At 35.0% G+C, this 22,911-nt stretch overlaps 1 protein-coding gene across 7 annotated transcripts in view; it reads left to right on the top strand.

The window, feature by feature from the left end:
• Positions 1–6,131: 6,131 nt before the first annotated feature.
• LOC142345689 (uncharacterized) overlaps positions 6,132–22,911 on the top strand; it is a 70,195-nt gene continuing 53,415 nt past the window's right edge. For 3 of the 7 annotated variants that reach the window (XM_075397925.1, XM_075397934.1, XM_075397933.1), the window contains exon 1: positions 6,132–6,287. The gene's annotated coding sequence lies outside the window, so the exon portion shown is untranslated. Of the gene's footprint in view, positions 6,288–10,200; positions 10,693–17,040; positions 18,116–18,298; positions 18,385–22,911 lie in introns of those variants that run through there. The other 4 variants (XM_075397929.1, XM_075397928.1, XM_075397927.1 and 1 more) reach the window with 4 other exon arrangements.

Below are 22,911 nucleotides of genomic sequence, written 5' to 3' on the forward strand. Positions count from 1 at the left end.
TTTATCATTTTTGCGGAACTGGCAATTAAAAACGCAAACAATCTTTTTTTATGAACATATATCTTGAATCAAATGCTTCCGACTGATAAAGATTGCAAATTTTATGTTAAAGTTTGTTTAATTTTCTGCTAATACAGTAGGTGAAATAGTCTAAGGTGGCAATTGAATACTTAGGATTTAAAAAAGTTTTTCGCAGATGTGGAACCCGTAACATAATGAATAAATTTAAAGTGAATTGAACTGTAAAAAGGGCGAAAACCCATAATGTCGCTCTTAATTCTGTTCAACTACTATTGCATACCCTTTCTGGTTGTGTTCATTCTCTAGGGAATACTTCCTTACTAAGCAACTGTCTGACTTAGTTGTTTCTAAGATATTTGATTGATATTGCAAGTTGCTCCTCTCACAAAGACAAACAATGGGTTCTTCCGAAGGACCAAGACACTGTACAACCAGGTTTTGAGGAATCTGAGAGGAGCAAATACGACAAAAGACGTACTGACTGACATCTACTGGAACTACTTCGAACAAGCCTAAACCCAGACAAACCAATGCACAAGGAGATTCCAATGCCGACCGATGCGGGAATTGAAACATTATTACAAAACTAATTGTCAAGCTGAAACTGGACCGAATAATGGGTGGAAACCCTTGAACTGTGCTCAAAATATTGTTCTTCTACTACTACTACTATTGCATGTACAGCAGAAAAGATCTCCACCGAATTTTCCGTCTCTGTATGACTTGCAGCAAAGTCTCCAAGGCACCTTAGAGACTGCTGACGATAGCAGCAGTGTGCCGTTTTGATATCTTCATTAATTTTCAATTTAAATAGTCAATTTCATTCTCCTGAAATTACTAACTAACAACATTTGGATGGGTTCTCAATAGTTGAGGAGTAATCAATGTGATTGCAATAGAACCCGAGAAACTCATTTTGCACTCTAAGTAAAAATCACAACTAAATTTCCGTCAGATTGAAAAAGGCATGAAGCCCAGCATTACTTGGGATGATTCAAATAGCGGTAAAACGATTTATTTATGTTAATAGAGCGTTTTTTATTTGATTACGTGGTTACTGAATACACAATCGAAACCTGTCCAAGCGGTTACCCAGACTTCTAATGATGCTATGTTTTTTGATTTGTGTCGCCAAAGAGCTTGTAGTTCCTAAAGGTTTATTAATGATACGCACTGTTAAAATATGTACGGTCTTGAAAATAACGCACCGCAGTTTATTTGAACCGTAGTAACAATAGATACGGATTGCAAGTTGTATAATTGCTTGTGCAAGTTGCAAGTTTCTCCTAATACAGTCGGTGAAATAGTTTAAGTGGGCAATTGAAGGTTTTCTGGAATATATCTTTCATTTTATTTTTCATTTGGAAGACGTTTTAAGAATCGGCAACCTAAAAACTGTTGTTGATAGTTTCTGAAACACTTATGCAAGTGCATGAATTCTCGATATGGGCCTGTATTTAGTTGTTTCCTAAAAAACATCTTACGGTATTTTTTTTCAAAGACTGGGACAATTGATTTGATACATAAACAAACAATTTTCGGGAACTGACAATATTGGTAATACGGTCATAAGAAAACCTGCCAATTTTCAAAATCAATGCTTATTGTATTCCAAATTTCTTTAAACAAAAAGCTTTTCCCATCATATTGGAAAACGGGCAAGGTAAACCCAATTTCTTAAGACAAAAACCGAGCAATGAATGAAAACTACAGACCAATCAGATTAATTTGAATTGTGTCAAAAATTTAGATAAGTTAATTTTCAATGAAATCTACGGAATCGTTAAGCCATCTCTCAGGATGGATTTAGGTGACACAGGTCTGTGATAATGCAGCTACTGCTTATTCCTGACCTTCTACACAAAGAACTTGATGAAAAAGAAAATCAATTGTTTGGGCAACACTTAGGCTTTAAAAAATCTCCGAGAGTAGGCCACACAATAAGTTACTCGCAAAAGTTGAGGAGCTGCATAGTGGTGTTAACTTCCCGAAAATAATGCTACCTCACTGAAAGAAAACAATATGTCAAAGTAACTAAATGTAAATCCGAATTTGTCCCAGTTACTAGTGTTGTTCTGCAATGATCACTATTAGGTCCTCTGTTTCTGATTATAAATGTGAACCATCTACCAAAGCGGATCAAAGTGTGCGAAACCTTTGGATATGCTGATGACATTACGTTAGTAACATCCAACATAGCCATGGGATATCCAATCGGATCTTGAAGCCGTAGAATGTGGTGCCAGGAAATTGAAACGAAGCTGAATGAAAACAAATGCTAAATTCTGCCAGTTAAACAACAGCAGAAGCACCATCATCATTTTAATTTAAATTTAGAGTTCCTCGATGGTGAAAATGGGAAGATAATTCCGGGCGTGATACTGTCTACCAAACTATCTTGGAAAGAATCTGACTGAAAGCATTGTCAAAAAGCCTCAAAGGCGCTCTACTTAAACGTAACGTTTCTATGTTAACGAAGCTGATAACAAAACTTAATGCTTATGTGGGATATGATAGCCGGCTATCAGCTATTGCTCATTGAAGCCCATCATAAATCAAGGCTTATCATAAATCAAGGTTCTGCCGATGTCATACAACCTCGTACTCCATGACCTACTAACGCTTATAAACCTTTGCAGGCAATTGCAACATCGAATTATCAATTAAATTAACTGAAAATGCAATGAATACACGACAAGATGAGCTGATAGCAATCAATAAATCTTGCATTGAATACCGCACAAAAGAGCGATGAGAATTTTTGGATGATATCCAGCAAACTACCAAAATATTATCATTAAATGCACAAATTTTGAACTAGAGGACATTGATAAACAGTTCGTAACTTTAAAAATTTTCTGGAACCCTGGAGCTTCTGCTACTCTTGGACCCTGCTCTGCAACTATGGCAACTGCAACACAGTTCAGAAGGTGATCCATTCTCACTTGAATGATGTGTGCAAACCCTTGTGAATGACACAGAAGCCTTAACTTTCTCTCTCTCTCTCTCTCTCTCTCTCTCTCTCTCTCCCTAAATATTCACATGATCTCCGCTATTTCGATTGCATTTTAATTACTAAAATACTCAAAAGTTTTGGAATAGCCGTAACTATTTTTGATATGAAATGTAGTGAATAAATCGGCAGTGATTAAAATTCTTCCCGTATTTAGCAGAGTCTGAAACCCTAGTTAAAATAGCCGTTTAAGTGATGCATTCTTTTTTCAGATTAAAAAAGTATCCACTGACTAGGCTTCCCCTCGGAATTGTCAAAAAACTAGTAATCTCATTTTCCAATGTAATTGATCATTACAACGATGTACTGATTTTCGAATGTCAACCTGCTTTTACTTGTATTTCAGGATATGCGCTTCTTTCTAAAGGTTTTCTTCGAATTGTTTCCATTACAGACGTATAATACAGACGTATTACAGACGTATTTCCGTTTCCACCACATTCAAAATGATTTGGTTTTTTTAAGTAGATTGGTTTCTCTGAAAAAAATTTAAATTTGTTCATAATTGTTGTCTGTAGCTTAAGTTTTCGTAGAAGTCCAGTATGGACAGGAAACGCATAACGTACTGGGGGGCACAAACGGAAAAGATCCCCAATTTCTATAGATAGCGTTCTGTTTTCAAAAAAAAACGACAAATGGCAATTGTTCTCATAATATAAAATTCGCTCTTTTAGCACATTTGTGTCTTGTGATGTAAAATAAAAGGTTTTTGCAATATCTTTGAAAATATTTGCTGTATCAAAACCGTTTCCCAGGTTTTCTGTTTTCTAATACCGTTTTCGATGTTTTTTTCGGTTTAGTAGAGAACTGCATCTGTTAAAGACTTTTTGTTCTGGTAATGTCAGGTTTTCAGGTCGACTGGCGATATGCCTCTGGGACCAGCTCCTTCGTGCCATTCCACGTCTCAATTGATTGTATAGAGGTCAGCCCATTGCCTGTCTAGTCTTCTTTTGAAGATGTTTAGACTGGGGCTGGACGTAATCTCTTCTGGGAGATTGTTCCAGTCTTTAGCCGCTCGCACAGTGAAGCAGTTCGTCTGCTTTCTATTTTTGCTTTTTTACGACATCACCTGGTTTCCTTGTTTTCAAAATTACCTTGTTCTGATAGCCTAGCTGCTTTTTGTTCATTTGTTTTTAATGATATAGGACATTAGTTGCTCCAGACCGAGCCTATCAAGCACTTTATCAAAAGATAGACTTCGTAATGTTTTTTTTTTCGAATAGGATGACATTAAAGTTCATGAGAAGAGCTTTCTTCTGACAAGTGGGAACGACCCATTATTGATCATTTGAAGGGTTAATATTTTTTCCGTTTTTGCAGAATCATTTCGTCGCATGGGTTCCTGAGGTATGACAGAATGAGCTAATATGGTTACAGCTAATCATGTTGCCATAGAGCTAAGTGACGCTGCTTAATACAATTAGCACTGGTAAATATGTGTTCATTTTTGTTCTCTAATTTCTATGTCGGCCTTCGGAATAAAATATGCAGCATAGAAACTTCAAGTTTGATTATCGAAATGGATTTTCAATTTTAAACTGGCAAATGAAGATTTCTTGTTGGAAAATTGAATTATTCTTTTCAAGAGTCCTAAATTGTCTAATCCTTGGCTGGAACAGTTTTCTCAAACTTTATTTTGCGCTATGTTTTTGAGTCCCGCAGTCAGATACTCACATGTGTTGTTGATTTCAGCTTGGCAATGTCAGAGTTTGGGGGTCCAGTGTTTGAGTTCCCTTTCATATCGATCGACAGATTTGACAAGGAAAATCTCCAATCCACAGTTTATCTTCTTTCTCATTGTCACGCTGATCATATGGTGGGATTAGGTGATCCAGCATTCTTCGAAAGACTTAAATTAAAACGGTTAAACTTGTTCTGTCATCGTTTGTCCGCTGGTTTATTAAGAGCACTGCCCCAATATGAGCAGTTATTACCCCATGTTATTCCGCTGGAAACTGATTTGCCAGTTACGATCGAGGTTTGCGATCAATTGGGTACTTTCAAGTACACGTGCACCTTAACCTTGATATCAGCTGGTCATTGTCCGGGATCAGTTATGTTTCTATTGAACACTTCACATGTGTCAGTGTTGTTTACCGGAGACTTCAGGTTCGATATAGGTCAAGGCAATAGACTGAAACTTTCAAATGAATTGGTGCCTCTGAACGATCTATGCCTTGACAATGTGTATGTCGATACCACTTTCTGCAGAGAAGGTTTAGATTTCATACCGAGCAGAGAAAGCTGTTTATCGGTTATCTTTGACACTGTTGAAAGATGGTTAGCATCGGGTAGTTCAAAAAATGTAGTTCACTTTCAAAATAGAACACGTTATGGATACGAGTTTTTAATGAAAGAACTTGCTGAACGATTTAACACAAAAATACATGTCAATATTCAGCAGTTTGAACTGTATAATTTTGTACCATCAATTCAAAAATTTTTGACGGTTGAACCGTCGTTAACTTTTTTACACTTTTGTAAATCGTTTTGCGGATTTGACGCCAACTTGAAGTTACCATGTCAACATTCTCTCAATTTCATGCCTCAAGTTTTGACTATTATACCAACGGCAATGTTTTTTACTAAAGGTGAATCCATGCCTTCGCAACTGGTAAAGGCTATTAGCGAAAGAACCATTCGCTGTTGTTATTCGACTCATTCGTCGACTGAAGAAATTGTCGATTTTCTATCTTGTTTTAATTTCAAAGCTCTGACACCGTTCGTGCGACCAGATAAGGAAACTACTATCGACTCCGTAAAAATGTTACTTTACCGAAAGTTACGGCAAATAAAAGTCAAGGAACTTGTGGAAGGTCCTAGTAACGAAGCTGAAGACAGCGCTGGTAATTTGTGGAGCGATAAGATCAGCTTTTCAAAAATCAGTGGAGTGAAGAGAAATCTGAACGATGAAAATCTTGCGCCAACTGTAAACACAGAGTATGAAGACAAGGTACCACCAAAGGTTGTTTTGGATGAAGATGAAATGAGAGTAACTGAAAGCGAACCTGTCAAGGAATCGGAAAGTGAACCGTCTACAACCACTACTTTCGATTCCGAATCTCTGATCAATTTACTAAACTTGATATGAATGAAATGCAATTTCTTCGATATAGCAGTATGCACGATGTTGCGCAACAATCAAACAATGTTCTATTCGGTGTGAAAAAAATGCTGACGAAATTTGTAATGAAAAGACTGTGGAACGAAATGAAGTTACGTCAGTAGTGCGCTGTTATTTGGAGGGAACAAGGTAAGATATGCAAATATCACATTATCTCAATTTAATCAACCCCCGCTGCGATAACAACAGGTGAATAAATTTGCAGTGAAATAATGTGTTAATGCACGTTGATTACTACGAAAATCTAATACAGTAGCGAAACTCTGGTGTGGGATTCGACTACTTTTTACGACACTGCTCCTATATATGAAGAGTGGCAGAGAAAGATTGCGTAATTCGTTGCAGTGTGTTGTAAGTTACGGTTGTAATAGCAACAATAAATAGGAGTAATAGCAGTAATTCAAAAATTACCGCACTCGAAGTTTGGCTTCGCCTCGGAGTTTGATGATTTCTTGATGGCGATGACAATCGTGTGGTAATATTCATTTCGTATTCCTCTCAATTGAAGTTTGTTTGTTATATGGGTCTGTAGATGCGATTCTTCTAACGGATTCAGAAACGGAATTGATTTAATTGTTTATTGAAATCCTGAACTTGCAACTATGCACTAATCAAAAGCCTAAAACACCTTCAATACCAATGAACTAGAAACAGGACTAAAATGAATTAAATTTGGGCAAAATCATATTAATTAGCTTTTTCAGAATGATGGTTTTGGCAATTTTTTCGGCGGCATGTTATTTATTTGCGATATTTTTCGTCTGGGGACCCATTTGATTTTTCGTCGAAAGAAACAAGATAAACGGGCAAAGCCTTTGGACATGGCACTGGTGTGCACTTTTTAACTTAAATATTTTCAGAAGTGCTGAGTACGCCCGTATTGATGGGAAGGCATGAATTCAGAAGGCAATTGTGGATCACAATTGCGTGATCTCCCTTGTGTACTGCTACCCTAAGTGCAAGTCGAGTAACTACCAACAACACGATCGTTTGAGAGCAATTAGTTTGAAAATTATTAGCAAATTGTTGACAATTGTTTGAAACAAAAGAACACTGAATTTCCGGAAATGTTTTTAGTGAAATAAGCAGTTAGAGGCGTAACATGTTAATCAGCATAACGCAACGTAACTTATCATTAGGTATACAAACAGCAAGTTAATGACAAACAGACACTAATAATGGTAACGTCGGATTAGGAAATGAAATATTTGAAGAAACTTCAATTCACGCCAAGATAGGTTTCCATAATTAATTAATTGCTCTCAAACGAAGTTTGTAACAATAACATTAGTCCTGCGGTGTTGTTTATTCAATTTTTCGCTTGACCTTTTTTTGTCTGACCCATTTGACTTTTCGTCCTCAAAAACGGAAAAAAACAATTAGCGATCGGTGGACATCCCTACTAGTCTCTAAGTATGCTACTCAACGAAACTGTTTTGAGGAGGAAAATTCATGGGGTCTAGGAAATAAACCCCCACGGAAACAAAAAACCCCCTCTTAACTTTAGATAGGAAATAAACCCCAGCGTAAAATAAACCCCATTTTAAAATTGAAATTCGGTCGTGATAATTTGGTCGGTTGTGATAGTTTCATATCAAGTCCCACGGGCGGCTGAGGCATGGCCATGGCCCGCGAGGCATTGCTAAATGCGCAGCTCTTTAATGGTAAAGTGGGGGTTTATTTCTTATCTAAAATGAAGTGGGTTTTTTTTCGTGGGTTTTTTTTCCGCAACCGAGCCCGGCGGTTCTTAATATTAAAAGTTTGACACTTATCGGTTACCGCACCCCCCTCGCGCAAACACTCCCTACGTTCACCATTCAGATTCGTCAGGCACTCACAACCCTCCACCCATCGCTTGACATTCACCCCGCTCCCCCACCGCCCTTTTAGCATCCCTAAGCCCAATCTGACTAACGCCGAAAACTCGCCTGTCGTTTGAGAGCAATTCGACCGACTTTACGCGGGTATGTTAAAACAAACAGATTTTTTCCGTTTGTGCCTCCCCCCCCCCCCCCCACACACACACACACAGCTGAGTGGGTGCACATTATTTGCTCCCCGACGCACGTGCAATATGCTTACAATGATTTACTATAAAGTGAGGAGACAATTTCAGGATGTGAGGAGGCGGTCCTTATTCCCACCTCAGTCACCCAAGTTTGGCCCCCTCAGTCACCCCACAGTAGTTAAAGAAACGCAGTGATAAAATAGTTTTCTTCATTTTTAATTAACACCTGTTGCGATAATAGAAGCTAAATAGACTGCCAGTGTAATAAACTTTAATGCCCGATCGACACTGGAAAAACACTTCAGCATTAGATACGAGTTTATCACACTCTTTTATCGCCACTGTTACTAAGTAAACAGTGGCGATAAAAGAGTGGCGATAAACTCGTTGTCTAATGATGGAAACAGTTTGATAAACTTGTCTAAAAAAACAAACATGATCGCAACAGGTGTTGATTTAAAAAATTACCACACGGTTATCGCCCTCGGAGGTTGATAACTTCTCGGTGGCGATAACAACCGTGTGGTAATATTGGGTCACAAGATCTTTCAATTTTGGAGCAATGACGGCTTTTGTTGATGCATGGCAAAGCGATTCGAAGTTATGGATTTTATGATCGAATGGGCCAGAAGTACCTTTGAGGCGACATAATTCTCACTGTGGTCTGTTCTTTGTGATATTTTTTAGTTCATGGTTATTTTTTTCGTCTATAGAATAGCAGAGGGCTCTAATATGTCTGCTTAATTAACTGAAACCTTAAGCACTGTAGCACGTTTATTTATCCTATTTTATTGAATAGGGTTTTAATGCTCCTTCTGGTTAGTTCTACGGGTTTTTGTTTAACCATGGGAACCAGTTTTACGTCTTTTTAAACGCGATAATTACATCTGACGCTGTACAACTCCCTTGAGAGGAGAAAGCGTCATTATCTGACTAGTAGCCTGCTTGTACACTTTTTATTCATCTCTTAACAAATTTCCACTCGTTTTTAGGGAAACCAACAAAATAACACAGTGCAATATTGACAAACACAAACAAAAAGCAGACTGTTTTTGTCACTTATTTGTACCTTGCGGCTCTGGTGCCTTTTTATTGACTGTGAGAAGAAAAGAATAAATATATTACTAATTACATTTCCCTAAGACATTCTTCTACACAAGAAGGATCTAAGATCTTCATTATTTGCATTATATTACTACCAGTTTGTATGCTTGGTTTTTATATTGAATTGTTTTCTTGACAAAAATTAATGGAAAACACCAAACACGTATGTATGACCCTTACTTTTTGTGCACGGGTTTGAAAGGTGTGCTGTGAACTAATATTGAACAAGTTTACATTTTGAAATCCGCAAAATCCGCTCTGGGCAATTTGATACCTATTATCAGGTCATTTGTTTACGTCTTATTGTAAATAAATTGAAGCTAAAGTAACTTTTTCTGTCTTACGCTAATACAAACAGTGACAAAAGCGCTACAAAATAGATATGAAATCTTTTGTTTTTGTTCCTGCGGTTGTAGTCACCGTTTTGATATTTTGAAAACCTCCTCAACCAGCCTCAAAAATCAATTGAGGTTACTCTCTGCGGGGTTTCAAAATTACCCAATTGGTTTATTTGTAAAAACAATTGTGGCCAAACTGTTAACTCCTTTGTTTTGATTGATTTCCCATAAAGACATGGGCTTTTAAGCGCCCGCGTCTAGCTGGAGTGTTGAACACTTTTACCCCAGCTGAATTGAGTGGCAGAATGTGCATATAGCGTAACTCAAAGAGCTGAAATTCTGCGAGAGTTTAGCATTCTGAACAGAACTTGCTTGATTCTTTCTCAAATTGCTGTAATTGTTAGCTAAATTGATTCCTTTTCCTTGCCGAAATGTCAATTCATTGAATGGAAAATCTTAGCGTCTAATTAGCGCAAATAGTCTTCTAAAATAAAATTTGTTTTTCTGATCAATGTCAAAGAGTTTCTATGCTACAGCCTTTTAACTATTTTATATTCCTTAGGAAAAACGCAAAATTTACAACTTCGAAACTGAAAAATTTGTTTAAGATGATATAATCAACTTGTTCCTTGGGTTAGCTTGTCTGCTAAATAAACGCTTACGTCTTTAATGGAAAATAAAGATTTTGTTTCATTTGATAGAGTAAACCTCTATTAGCCAGAAATTGAGCTGGATATTTAGTAACTCGCCGCTCATGTTTGGCCAAGTTTTGTGAATTGGGAATGGAATGAAAAAGTATCTGCTATTTGAATGTTTCTTCTTTGAGTGAAAGGTGAAAATGTAAATATGAATTGTTATTGATTGCCCACTTTAAAATTTATACTAATCTCTGGAAATTCTCGCCTGCTATGCGCCAGTTTACTGTTAAGAATTTGTAGTTTTGAGTGATTTGAAACAAAAAGAGTTTGTTTTGGTCAAAGTGGCGCTCCTCCAGTTTTAATGATTTATGGCTCAGTTATTATAATCTACAAGTTAACTAATTTTGAACAGTATGACTCACTGCAACCTCTGTCTCGGAATCTAGGTACGTAGGAATTATAGATTTCAGTGTGAGTTCTGTTAATTCGTGTTCCAAAATATTTGTAGGTGCTCGGGACTCAGAGCCTATGTTTTTCATGCGATGGTTTTTAAATTAAATTCGCAAACTTGTGCGTTTTGAAATCTGATTTTGATCAAACATTTTTTTATGTGAAGATTTTCCCAGCAATAATGCACTATAAATAGCTGTCATAAAATTTACTTTTTTGCATATTACTGGCTTACATTATAGGTGTTAACTTTTTTGCATTATATTGAGAGTACATGATATTTTGCACCGTAAATGGAAGTTATCAATTGCTCTCTAAAGAGGCTTGAAGCTGATTGTAGTGTACACATAGTCTACACATTTTTGACTGACTTGTTCACGCTAGAATTCTTCTTTTTTCAGTGATCTAAATTGCTTTCTCATCCAAATTTTGAAGCGGTTGTGACTTCCAAAAATGAAAAGTTCGACGACAAAATTTTTTCAATTTTATTTCGAATAACTCAATAGTCTATATCAAGTTCTAATGATATTGAGTTCTATTAAGTTCTAAGTTCAATCGAAGCCCCCCAATCATGTTTCTCAGCGCGTGTAATCTGTCGCTTGGTATAAGATAAGGATTGAATTTGTATTCAATTTTCTAATTCGTCAGCAAACTACATGAGCAATAAAAGTTTATGAATTGTGGCAACTCTCGTGATCTTCTTATGGTGCGAGCCGGTTTTTTTGCTCATAAGTTAGCTTTATAAAATATTTTGCTAAACACTGAGAAGTTAAGTAGTGCCTGAGAACTAAAAAGCATATTTCCAAAGAAAAACGGAAATTAAAATGGGTTGGCAAATCTAGAACCGTGAAAGCTATGGAAAATGGAAGTTGCCCTCTGAACTTAAACAATAAATGCAATTTAACATGAATTCAACAGTTTCGGTTCTCAACCAAGATGGAAAAATATCTAATGACAGACAAATAAGAGGTTGTATTGAGTGCACGGGCACATCAGGAATATTAATTTGATTGAAAAATGCTGATATTTGTGTTTTTGAGAAGCTACTTATTCCAATTATTCCAATTTTACATGTTATCTTCGAGAAAATAGAGTGTTAGCTGACCATATTGCCAAAATTAATGGCTCTATATCGAATTGAGAATGAAATCGTGAGCTCAGATGAATATGCGATTTTTGGCTTCAAAATCAAATTTTCAATGAACTCTTCAATTCTGAACATCAGAGCAATCATTAGGGTTTTTGGGATGAAATTGGAATGATAAATCGTGACTCGCTAGTCTGCTTTGTTTATCTTTGCTACATATTGACTTGAAAATACTGTTAATGAATTAAACACAATTATTAAGTGGAGCTTGTGAACTAATTTAAGGGGTTTGTCACAAAAAGTCGCTATGCACGTTTACGCATGCTCTAGCAATCTATCTAAGACAATTTCAAATTAATTCATTTAACAAAATTAAATTATACACGCACGTGGATGGAAATATTTATTGTCGTGAAAGTTTTGTGGATGCGTTTAAACAGATGCGTCTTTGTAGCTTAATCATGATCAGATTTTTTTCACTGCGAAATTACGGAGGAAATTGGAAATAAAAAGTTTGGATGCAATCTCTATTGCATTTCGGTTTAGCCTGTTCTAGAGCAATTGATATATCATCTGTTTTGTTGCTAAATTTTTTTTCATAAAAAACCAACTGCAATGAGATATTAAGCCATTGTAATGAGCGTGCGTTCAAGTTTTAAGCGATTTGTACAACCTTTAAAAAATATGGGGCGTAGTAAATTTAATTCTGACAGATTAATGTCTTCTGTGGAGATATAAAACAAGGATGCTCGTTAATTTGCGTTCGCACATGATGTTCCGACCCGAGATCATTTACATTTTTGACGTAATTGTCAACCCAATGATGAGATAATTAAAAACAGATGTTTGAGTTTAAAAAGATCGTTACAAAACCTAACTACTAATTGAATTGCATAATACCATGCCTCATTTCAGCGCTCACAAGATTTGCCAATAAAAAGACTACGAGAACAAAAAAAACACCAAAATAAGCAAAAACAAAAACTTTTCGGCGAATGTGCTAAAAGAAGAGAAAAAGAAACACTAATTTTGACCACTTACAAAATTTTACGAAAGCACGTATTGTCCAACAAACAAAACATGAGGTACGACATGACATCAATGAAAAAATACTTTTTGAATTACAAGAAATTGGATGGAACCTCTCAATGATGAGAATAAATTACAAGCTGACGAAAAGAACAAAAACTGAAAAAGTATAAAAAATGTTTGATAACGAACAATATCGTAAACTTTAATACTATTCGCTATAAACTGAGTGCATTGAGCGTTATCATTTATTCGATTCTCCATTAGAAGCCTATAAGACCAGTCAGCATTTTACGACTACTTGAAGAATTAAATGGCAAAAAAAGCAAATTCAAAAAAATTTGAGCGAGAAAGCCTTTGAAAAAGAAATTTTAAGTTTAACTTTTTCTTATCTCATAAATTTTTAGCAGCAATTAGGTTCTTCTTCTTTTTTTTAACAATATACATTCAAAAAATCAACAAGCATGAACAAATGAAAGAAACCACAAAATTTTTGAGAAAACCCGTTATTTCAACAACGTTAAATTCAGTAGCTTTCAACGGAAGATAAAAAATATGCTAAGTTATGCCCCAATGAGAGGGCAAGGATGTTTGTCAATCTGAAGTCATCAAAAGAACATCACAATAAGTCTTATGATTATGAAAACAACAAATTCATCCAAAAGCCAAAAATTAAGAAAAGTCCAAGAAGAAAGTGTCGAAGACCTTTAAACCATAAGGAGTTTCTCTGAGAATTTTATCTATGATCCATTGGACGTCTTCTATGAGCCAACGGGAAGTGACGGGAAGGAACTGAAATACTGAAAACTCGAGGCATCGAATTCGTAAAACCATTGGTTAGCAAATGAAATCACTTACCAGATTATTTTAATCGCAATCAAAACGAAGGGGGCCTGTCATTACTGAGACTGACTTACAGTTCTTGAAAATTTATAAAAGATAATTTTAAATGTCTTAAAAGCCATTAAGTTCAATAGCTCTCAACGGAAGTCAATAAATACGGAAATTTATGCTCAATAAGGAGATAAGAATGTTTGTCACTCATATGTCATCAGTAGGACGTCACAATCGGCCTTATGATTATGAAAACAACAACAAAAGCAGGCAAAAAGCAAAATTTCAGCAGAAAAGTTGAAGAAAGTGAAGCAGCCGTTTAAGCCATAATTTTTTCTCTGAAAACTTTATCTATGACCCATTGAACGCCATCTCTAAGCCACTGAGAGCTATCAATATTAGGATAATATGATAAAATTTCAAATTGAACCAAAATTACTAAAAATTATCCAAAAATTAATAAAAAATTATGAAAACTGGTGGCATCGAAGTCATAAAAGCAATAGTTAGGAGATTAAACCACTAGCCAGATTCACTTTAGTTGCAGTAGAAAAGATGGAGGTTCTATCATTACTGAGATTGAACTACAGTTCGCGAAAATTAGATTGGATAATGTCCAAAAAAACTATAATTTTTTTTACGTCTTAACAGCCTGATAATCAACGAGGAAAGTTAGCAAAAAACGGCAAAGTTTTAATTACAGAGCACTCTCAACGGAAGTTGAAGTAGAAATTGTCCCCTTTGGAATCTACAAAGATTGTGTTAGTGGTGTTTGGGTGTGCTCTTCCTGCAAACTTAATCAAAGTGGACTGAAGAAACATTTCGTGCTGTTTTTGATGAAAAACTCATGACATCAATGAAAAAATACTTTTTGAATTACAAGAAATTGGATGGAACCTCTCAATGATTAGAATGAATTACAAGCTGACGAAAAGAACAAAAACTGAAAAAGTATAAAAAATGTTTGATAACGAACAATATCGTAAACTATAATACTCTTCGCTATAAACTGAGTGCATTGAGCGTTATCATTTATTCAATACTCCATTAGAAGCCTATGAGAACAGTCAGCATTTTACGACTACTTGAAGAATTAAATGGCAAAAAAGCAAATTCAAAAAAATTTGAGCGAGAAAGCCTTTGAAAAAGAAATTTTAAGTTAAACTTTTTCTAATCTCATAAATTTTTAGCAGCAATGAGGTTCTTCTTTTTTTAAACAATATACATTCAAAAAATCAACAAGCATGAACAAATAAAAGAAACCACAAAATTTTTGAGAAAACCCGTTATATCAACAACGTTAAATACAGTAGCTTTCAACGGAAGATAAAACATATGCTAAGTTATGCCCCAATGAGAGGGCAAGGATGTTTGTCAATCAGAAGTCATCAAAAGAAGATCACAATAAGTCTTATGATTATGAAAACAACAAATTCATCCAAAAACCAAAAATTCAGAAAAGTCCAAGAAGAAAGTGTCGAAGACCTTTAAACCATAAGAGTTTCTCTGAAAATTTTATCTATGATCCATTGGACGTCTTCTATGAGCCAACGGGAAGTGACGGGAAGGAACTGAAATTTTGAAAACTCGAGGCATCGAATTCGTAAAACCATTGGTTAGCAAATGAAATCACTTACCAGATTATTTTAATTGCAATTAAAATGAAGGGGGCCTGTCATTACTGAGACTGACTTACAGTTCATGAAAATTTATAAAAGTTAATTTTAAATGTCCTAACAGCCATTACGTTCAATAGCTCTCAACGGAAGTCAATAAATATGGAAATTTATGCCTCAATAAGGAGATAAGAATGTTTTCCACTCATATGTCATCAGTAGGACGTCACAATCGGCCTTGTGATTATGAAAACAACAACAAGAGCAGGCAAAAAGCAAAATTTCAGCAGAAAAGTTGAAGAAAGTGAAGAAGCCGTTTATGCCATAATTTTCTGAAAACTTTATCTACGACCCATTTAACGCTTTCTCTAAGCCACTGAGAGCTGTCAATATTGGGATAATATGATAAAATTTCAAATTGAACCAAAATTACTAAAAATTATCCAAAAATTAATAAAAAATTATGAAAACTGGTGGCATCGAAGTCATAAAAGCAATAGTTAGGAGATTAAACCACTAGCCAGATTCACTTTAGTTGCAGTAGAAAAGATGGAGGTTCTATCATTACTGAGATTGAACTACAGTTCGCGAAAATTAGATTGGATAATGTCCAAAAAAACTATAAATTATTTACGTCTTAACAGCCTGATTATCAACGAGTAAAGTTAGCAAAAAGCGGCAAAGTTTTTTGATTACAGAGCACTCTCAACGGATTTTGAAGTAGAAATTGTCCCCTTTGGAGTCTACAAAGATTGTGTTAGTGGTGTTTGGGTGTGGACTTCCTGCAAACTTAATCAAAGTGGACTGAAGAAACATATTACGTGCTGTTTTTGATGAAAAAGTCTGGAAAAAGTCTTTGAAATGTTTAGCCAGATTTTTTGACAAAGAAATTGAATAGAAATAGCCGATAATATTTTCTGTCCTTAAAATTAAAATCAACAAGACTTTTTTAACCACAATTTTTAGCAAAGTTTGCGAAATTTTTCTGTCAAAATTCCAAAAAAGTTGAATAAAAATCATCGGAATTCACTCTATTTTCTCAAAAGTTTAAACCTCGATAACTCCCTGTAAAAAATTAGAAAAATCTTTTTAATTCCATATTCTACGCTGGACGAGCTTTTTAACGATACCACTCACATTTCTCTACGATGAATATGTCGATCGGCCAAAATTGTCTGAACAAAAAAACCCATTTGAGTAGATAGTTCGTCCCACAAGTGGGGTCGGAAAAAGCTATCGAAAAAATGTTGAAAATATTGAATTAGTCCTTGAAAAGGCTCCAATTTAAAAAAAAATTGAGGAATAGTTTATCAATTTTTTTTGACCGTCATCACTTCATATATTCTAGGATTTTTCAATTAGAGAGTAGATTATATTAAGTTGCGTTCATAAAACGGCGTATATGAATGGATTTTTAGCAAAAAGTTTTTTTTCAAAAGAAACAGCATTTCAAGATAGTTGTAGATTGTAGCGACAACTCTATCAATTGTGTTCGGTACCGGTTGCTGTCTATATTGTACGATCATTTCGCAGCTATTTAGGCCATCTGCAGGCTATGTGCAATGGCGGACATCAACACTTGAATTTGCATTGATTGTATGTGTATGGAAGGGTTCATCAATGTACGGTTCAATTTTGAAGTATTGGTTAAATTTTCCGATCATTTTGGTATAAATTTTTATCATTTCTGTTCTCAAGTCTCAGCAAAATTCTGCTTTCAGGGGTTATTGCATTTCGTTTTAGGTGAGTTTAAAAGTAACAAATGTCTCGTTTAGCAAGACTAAGTAGTCGGTCTGCTTATGTTTGGAACTTCAGAGGTATTGGGTCTTCGTCGTTGATTATTCACGCCTTGTCGGCAACTGTCAATCCTGATTGGGAACTACCTGTTTTGAGCCGACTTAATTAGATCGCGTTTCATGTTTGATCCCAGGCTCAATTTCTCCCACCTTTCAGCCATGCAGCCCCAAATTGGCAGAGTTAGAAGTTAATACTCAAAAGTGGATTTTAATTTGGCTAAACTTGACCATTATCCTGTTATCGTATTAACGCCCTATCTTTTCCATATTACTCAGTGGGTATTGATTTCAGTTTTGGATTATTATTGCTTGATATAAGATATTTTGAACCGCCTCTTTTTAAGACTTATTTTGTGCGTCGTTGAGGTCGTTTATTTATAACAGAGATCATGTATGGTTTCTATTTGCTCTTTTCTGCTACAAAAACATTGCTTCTTATTGCCTCTTGGTTTTCAATTTTTTCGTGAGCGAGAGTCTCTATTCGAAAATTTTAACCGGAATGAATGTTTTCAAGATGATAGGGATTTATTTCACACAGACAGTTGTGAAGTCAAATTCAATCACATAATATATACCTGCCTTACCTGGGTTAAGACTAGGTTTAGTTAAAACTTGAATGTGTATTAACTAGCTCAACCCTTTGATAGGTTGTTTTAAGCATTTGTCAGGATTTATATCAGAATGCCAAGAAAGGAAAACTTTTTGACAACTTGGTAAGCGCTTCAATTCTGTTTTGGAAAGCAACAGTTATTCTCGAAATGCTAAGTTTGTTGTCAAGTGTTGTTAATTTTACCCCTATTTTTGTAGTTACGAATTGGTTTGAACTTTAACCGGCTGAAGTTATTAATAATTTTGAGGCATAATTAAACAGTCAAGCTCATAAATATAAGCAGATGTTAGTGATCGGGAAGGGAATTTGAGTTTAATAAACTGTATCTGAGATCGGATAGTTTTGTCAGTTGCAAATCGATTGTTTTGTACTTATTTTTAATGTTTATGGAATTATTGTGCTTATCAAATGGAAAGCAGAGTCGTTATGGAATCTTTCTTTGTGCAGGTAATCTCGAACAGTTTTTCTGGTTGCACTTTTACGTGACTAGAACCAGCGTTACCAATTATATAAATTTTGGAAATTGATGAATCCACTTTTGTCGTACACAGTCAGCTTTGCTCTCTTGTTTTTATAGAAACGATCAAGTTTTCTGCCTCATATTAAACTTTGTTTAGTTAGAGAATAATGTCAGAAAGTGATCTGCAAACTTCTTTGTCGAAAGCGGGTTCCTGCTTTTTAAAAGTTGAGTTCTCTATTATTTAGAATGGATTCGTGTAAGTAATGCTATTCATTTGAAGTTTATGTTATTCATTTAATTTTTTTATAGTGTTGTTTTCTATATATTGTTAGCGTAATCAGTTTGGGAATGGTGATGTTTTTGTGTTGAAATAATAAATGTATAAGCAAAAACACGTTGAAGTGCTCAGAAAGAAAGACAAATTGAAGAACCTCTACAGGCAGCAATTGGTTGTTCAAACTCAAGACATCGTTCCTGACTTGAATCGTTTCTGAAACAAAGTATACTCATGCAAAAAGCGGAAACTTGTTAAAGGAACCTAAAAAAAGAAATTCCAAATCAGTTTGCTGTTTAAGGAAATCAAAAATTTGTTTTACGATGAGCCAAAAACAGAATGTCATGATTCTCAGCCAAAGGCTCCTTTTGAAAATGAAATTGTGAACTTCGTCCCCAAAAACCTTTTTTGATAGTGTCCAAAAACCGGTTTTGTCTAAATATAATTTTCTCCCCAAAATTTCATAATTTGTTTGAGCTAATTGCTCCGACCTTGGCGGCGGCGGGGGAGGGGCTGTATTCATTTGAATTGTTTTGGGGCGCTGAATTTTTTTGAAAGATCTGTTCACACATTTTCATGATCTTTGAAGTCAGTTTGGTTTTGGTCACGCCGAAACAGGAAGTGGAGCGAAAAAGCGGGTGGTTTTGCGGTGTGAAATTTTGCGGCGTGAAACTCTAAAATTAAAGTAGAGCGGGAAAATGGTGTTTGAACAAAAATTCCTCTCTCGCTAGTGATTTCTGTTCACATGCGGCAATTTCACTTTGATTTTTAGTGTTTTTTGATTTTTAGGATCGGATTTTTTAATGGTTTTCCGAACCCATTCATAGTTCATTCCAGGCCTATTTTTTTGTTCAAAACAAATCTCACTTTTTTGCTAGTGGTCTTCTGTTCAAATGCTGCATTTTAACTTTGGTTTTTTGTTTTTTAAGTTTTTTCATCTGATTTTTTTTTAGAAATTATTTTCCCAGTTCACTCATAGTCCCTACTAGGCCTAGTTTTCAATTTAGTCAGTGAAACTTCTTTGAATTGTACGTCAGGACTTGTCCTGCTATGTGTTTCACAAATCGCTTTACTTTTTGATCACGTTTTTCGTTTTACCTAAGTTAACGACTTCCACGTTTGACTTCTGACTTATTTCACTCACTGTTTCAACTGAATGGTTTTTAAATTCTTCCACGTATTGAATTACGTAATGTGGAGAATACGGTCAAAGTCGAAAGATCAAAATCAAAAGAAACCGGATCAACCGATAAAGACCAGTCATTAAATCATAGTATATTAGGTTATCAAAGTTCATTAGAGTTGACATCGCTATTCGGAAACCCGATTTAAGTATATTTTTAGAATCTAACTGAAACTGCACTCCAAATTATAGAACCTTTTGACACTGAAAAAAATTTGGTCAATTTGTCTCTTGTTTCAGTTCCTATGTACGTCAAGTGCGTCAACAGCGGCTATTTTCCGGCAATCTGCCGGCTTGTCACTTGAGCTTTGTCACTTTTTTATTTTTCTTTCAACTTGTAGACCAATCTGATCTCGCCTCCTTATTTCAGTGAAAGTGACATTTGCCTTCATTGCGGTTTTCTAAATGGATTGCGTTTTTGGCTTTGATACTACGAGTTATTCCATTTTTCCCGATTTTTTCGACATTTGCCAACATTTGTTCTTCTCTGTTGTCTTTTCAAATTATTGTATTAAAGACTGATCCGCGGTTACATTCTTGGCGTTGAAGGCGCAGTTGAACATAATTAGTGAATAGGTTTTGGTTTTAACGTCTTCTACGCCGTTTTCTTGCAATATTCAATTGAATTTCCGATTTTTGCCTTACTTTTTGTAGTCGTATAAATTATTCTGGATAGTGATAAGTCTAAATGGCTTCATATGGATGTATAAATTAACCTGTTTAATGATTTCAATTGATAGCTAAAGCTTCTCATCACTTTGAGTATTTGTTTTTATAAAATATCTGTCTTTTTGAACCTGCCGTTTTTTTAATCTTGTTTCTTTCAACTTGTAGCTTATTTTCATTAGTGAAATGTTTTTTTTTGTGAAACAAAAGCAAATCAGCAAAGTGGGTTCATGTTTAACTCGTCACATTAACTTACTGAAGACATGATCGATTGACAATTGACACAGGCTTATTTATACATAAGGACTTTTTAAAATTCATTTGCTGAGGATTGTATTATTTTTTGAATGGCTTCGATAATGATGTGCAGCAAGTTTTAATTGAACTTTTGATTGTTCAGAATTTCTTGTTCTTCTATTAGTCATACTACATTTTTTTTTATTAATTTCAGGTCTCAATGTCTTCGTATGGATGTTTTAATGAACCGATTTAATGATTTAAGTTGATAGCTTATGGTTTCCATAATTTTCAAATTAATTGTTTTCAAAAAATATGAATGTATTTAAGTGGAATTTTACTTAGTGCTTTGTACTGAAGGCGTTAGCACAGGGAGATAATTAATTCCCGTGGCTGACTGGCTTTAATTTTTCATACTGTAAGATTTATCCAAAACACCCAGGTACACATTAATTTGAAATATCGAAGCATATTAAAAAGAAAAACTTATGCGTTGATGTTTGGCAAAAATGAAGTGTGTTGCTTTCAAAATAATCTTCAGTTTAATTGTTTGAAATGGTATGCAGCAATGACTGCTACGGTTTTATAACTTTTTTTGTCGCTGAAACTAAATAGTAAATTCATGCATTTCAACATTGTAATACGGTTTCAGTTGCTAGTTTTTGCTGGAGTCAATTTTGCATTAAGGGATTCAATGTCATTGTAAGACACGAAACATTGGTAATCGAAACAATTACTAGAATTAAAATATTCACTTCAGGTAATGCCTTAGGCCCTACTTTTTTAGTTTTAATATTAATTTTGTGCAGCTTCTGCGGGCAGCAACTTAATTGCACGAGTGACGTCAATTAATAAAATCTGAGCATCTCTCTTAGTTGGTTTGCATGATGTATTTAATCGTACGTGATACGATTAAGCACGTACGTCAATTTTTTTAGCACGTACGTGCTAAAAAAATTGACTTCTGAAGTTTGTATATTATAAGCAAACATCCTGTTTTTCCTAAAGGAATTTTCCGAAAATCTGTTGGCTATGTTTATTAATTGTTGCGAAGCAATAGCGGCTATTATTGGGGGCATCGTGTTTTTTTTTTACAATTCCATTGGAATTTTTTACAATTCCAATGATTTTTGAAGTCAAATTGGAGAAGTGATTTTGGTTACGCCGAAACTGGAAGTGGAGCGGAAAAGCGAGTGGTTTTGCGGCGTGAATTTTTTCACTCTAATTTTAAAGTAGTGTGAGAAAACGGTGTTTGAACAAAAAGTCGCTTTTTCGCTAGATTTTTGTTCACATGCGGCAATTTAACTTTGATTTTTACTTTTTTTCGATTTTTTGGATCGGATTTTTTTTCTAGATGGTTCTATACAATCCATTCATTGTTCATTCAAGGCTTATTTTTTGTTTCAACCAAATTTATCTTTCTCGCTAGAGGTTTTGTGATCAAATATGGCATTTTGAATTTTGATTTTGTTTTTTTTTTCACTTTTGTCTTGTTTTTTAAGAGATGGTTTTCCCAATTCACTCATAGTCCGATTTAGTATTTAGGTCTAGTTTTTTGTTTAGTGTATAAAAATTCCTTTAATTGTCACTGCTTGTCCGGCTATGTTTTTTTTTAATTCGTCGTCTCCATCGATGAATCTTGCGAACTTCTTGGAATTGACTGTTTCAATTTCAGTGATTTCTACTGCTTTCCACTTAAAGTTTGTGTGCGTGACGTCATTTGTTCTGCTTTTAGGTCTATTGTGTAACTAACTCACTCAAAAAAAGCCTTCTGAACTCGCTTAATGAACTTTAAATTTTATGAACATTTACTAGTTAAAGGTCAATAATGTGCATCTAAGTAGTGCCAAAGGTATATGCCCTATTTCTTCAGTATTAGAGTTTTGGATTCGAATATTAATTTTGAGATACTTCCATTGGGTTTTTCTCCTTATAGAGTTCATATGTCATAAAAATGACAGTCCGAATCTAACCAAAAAGCTTAGTGGTCTAATAAAGGACTTGCGGTCAATCTGTCTATCTTATTTCTTTAGTTGTTTCAATTCATGGAATGCCACAATCGTCTATCGCGGCTATTTTCAGGCAATCTGACGACTATTTTCCATTGAAATTGACATATTGAGATCAATGAATCGTATCATGCGACGGGGAAAATGATGTAGTGAAAAGAGTAAATTTTCACACCTCAATCTTCTCGAGAACTAAAAAAGCAAAAAATTTTATTGATTCATTTTTTTGCGTCTTTCAGCAGAGGATTGTCTAAGAAAGTTTTTTTTTCGCAAGAGATGCTTGTTTCGCAAACAACTTTAGAGGGTTGGATTAGAAATTCCTCATTTTTATTGTTTTTGAGATCAGGTTAAAGCTCCAGTGTTTGTTGTTGAGATTTTAATTATTGAGTGCTTCTTATTTAAAGTGCTTTTGCG

The sequence above is a fragment of the Convolutriloba macropyga genome, chromosome 9 (assembly GCF_964194025.1).
Source record: "Convolutriloba macropyga chromosome 9, txConMacr16.3, whole genome shotgun sequence".
Classification (NCBI taxonomy): Eukaryota; Metazoa; Xenacoelomorpha; order Acoela; family Convolutidae; genus Convolutriloba; species Convolutriloba macropyga.